Here is a 3,057-nt window from a genome sequence, read left to right as displayed (position 1 = left end):
TACAGATACATGTGGGCTCACTATTTGGCAAGCAACCGGTCACAGTTGCCCTGTTTATCTCATGTCTTATAAAAGCTTATTAATGATTCATAAAGTGTTCACAACCTAATTAATACATGAATTACAAACTATTCGTAAACCCTTTATAAGGGTAGCCTTATTGTAAAGTGGTACCGCATTGGTCTTACCTTATTGTATGATGAATCTTTGAGTTTGATCTTACTAAAGTGTTTCTTTGCATATTCTACAATCAAGCACAGTTTAATCCTCCGTGTTCTCATAGGTTTTGAGTCTATCAATAACAATATGGGTTACCACTTAACTCAGCATGAAAGTGCAGCCTCAAAAGAATCAGAATGCCATTTTTAATGGTAAGCTATTGGATTCGGACATATGGTTTGAATGTACAGTCGAGATACATTTCCTTACGCTTGTCGTCAGGGACAGTCACTGCTGCTCAGCCAGAGCTGATTTATGTCAAAGGTTAAATTGAAACCTTAAGTGCCTGATTTAGGGTGAATCATTGGCCTACATCAAGAGACATGCCTCAGTTTAGTGTATTCTTGAATTTCTCTCCCATGGTCCATATCATAAAGTCCACCAAGGCTTTCTAAACGATCCTTTGGTGATATTGTGTGTGAAGATGCATTCAAATGTTTTTTTTTAAGGATTCAGACAACGAAAGTTTGATGTTGACCTTGACTAGAGGGTTTCAAAGGTTTTCCTAATCCTCTTAAGAGTTCATGGGAGTTATTTAACACATGGAAGGGCATGTTATCCTTTATATGAAGAGAAAACAAGAAGATCATCAAAAATATCCGCATGATAGTAGTCATAGATTATTGTAACGAACCCAAACCCTAATGTGATTGAAGATGGCGCCAGGTTACCCTGCTGTGTCTGATGTAGGAGGCACTTTATTAAACTTTATTTTTGTAATTTACTTTGACGCTACTGAAAATAAATACTTGTCTTAAACCCTGAAGCACCCAGCAGGGGGTCAATTGTGAAAAGCTGGTGTGACGGAGTGTACCCCGGATATTTGTTTTAAACTCTCTCAAAACACAGAATTGTGAAAGATGCATGTATCCCAGGACGAATTTACGAGAAAATAAAAAACGTGTTTACATTTGGTGTAATAATGCAGCCATTGTGATACAGTGTGGGATTTTTTCCCTTCAACTTGAAGCGACTCAAAAGGTCAAGAGGGGGAGCTGATGTAAACATATGATAATGAAACAAGACAGATTCTCTCTGTGACGCAAGCGGTGTCTCCGTCAGAAGGTCATAGGGTTTTCCCCACCCTCGGGTGCTATTTCCTGCTCTAACTGTCTCATGTTTGGTTACTTCCCTACCTCCTTTACTNTCCCTAATTGGTGACTCACTCGTCATCCTGAGTTTGTGTCCATTGTTCTGAAAAACGCTGATCTAGGTCACGGGCCGGATTTGGCCCGCGGGCCTTGAGTTAGATCAGCGTTTTTCAGAACAATGGACACAAACTCAGGATGACGAGTGAGTCACCAATTAGGGAAGGCAGGGTTAGACGTTATCAAAGGCTGTTTTTGTTGTTAAATAAATACCATACACCAGCAGAAACACGCTAACCCCACCTCAAAGCCCCGTGTTAAAGGATGATGCAGTGGGGAAGCTTCTTTGCAAGAGGCCTTGTAAGGTTTATAAGGGTGGAGAGTAAACTTAATGCAGCAAAATACTAGCACAGTCCTGGAGGAAGCCTTGTTGCTGTGAGAGTGTGAGAGAGAGCTGTAATTTGGGAGAGGATTTATTTCCCAGAGCAGCAACTACTCCAAACAAAGTCAAGGCTACGCTGGAGAGCCTACCAAATATCAACGACATTAATGTCCCGCTGTGGGCGAGTCAGAGTCCTGACCTCAGTGCAAACGAAGAATGCAGTTTCCTTCCGAGCCCTATGAAACTTGACAGAGCTTTTGTCATTTTAGAAAGAACAGGGACACACTGCCTCTTCTAGATGGCAAGGCTACAGATGCCTCTACTCAATATAGGAAGTTTTGAATACCTAGCTGTCAATCACTTTGTTTTGTTTTAATACCAAGTATACCTAGTTTAGATAATTTAGAAATTGATTACAGTTGCACATTCTTTTTAATGTCAAATTCCTATTACATCCATCTTGATTCAATGTAGTAAAATAATGAAATATGAAAAAGTTAGATGGTAGTAACTTCTAATAGACATTGTCTGTATATATTAAATTGTAAGAGATATATATTTTTAAGGATTGGCACTTGTGTAGTCTATACAGGGCTTGTTATATTGATGCTTGTGCAGTCAGGCATGGTTATAAACACATGCTCTCGTAGATCTAGGCTGTCCGTATTGTCAGATTCTCTTTCCGTCTGTCTTGCAAATCTAACATTTCCATTTCCAAGTAAAAGTGAAACCCAACCAAAATAGTCAAATATTGTTCTCACTAGAAACTCTTGAGGGAGCCGGTTTACTCCCCAAAAACAGTCGAGTTCATTGGTGCAGAGAACAGAAGACTCTCCAGTGGCCTAATTCACTGCTGCTTTGAACACCAATGCTAAATGGTTCTGAGTTCTGCCTGGAGAACGGTGCTGATAAATGGTCTCCTGGCTCTTCTGCAAAGAAGTAAATACAAAGCCTCCACACAGACACTTAGAAATATGAGAGCCCTAGATTTATTGGCAAAGAAGAGTTTAACTCTGTCATGGACAAAAGGACAGACTTTAATCCTTGTGCCACTGTTCTTCCAAGAACTGAGGTTTTCATTCTGATGTTGGCTGGAGTGTCTCACATGTTTTTTTTTTATAAAGAAGACAATGTTGTGTTTTAGATTTTAAAGGTCAACTATTATGCAAAATCCACATTTTCAAGTATTTTATACATCAACATGTGTCCCCTCTGTGTAAAGACATTCTGAAAGTTTCAGGAAAAAAGATTCTCTCTCTTTTTGTCCTCATCAATTCATATTAAAACCTGTCTGAAAATGAGCTGATCAGATTTTGGCCATTTTATGATGTCATAACGATTTTTTGGCTTGTGTAACCATTAGCCAAT

This window comes from Notothenia coriiceps, unplaced genomic scaffold (assembly GCF_000735185.1).
Source record: "Notothenia coriiceps isolate Sejong01 unplaced genomic scaffold, NC01 NC01_scaffold00037244, whole genome shotgun sequence".
NCBI lineage: Eukaryota > Metazoa > Chordata > Actinopteri > Perciformes > Nototheniidae > Notothenia > Notothenia coriiceps.
Note: the sequence above shows the minus strand (reverse complement) of the source record.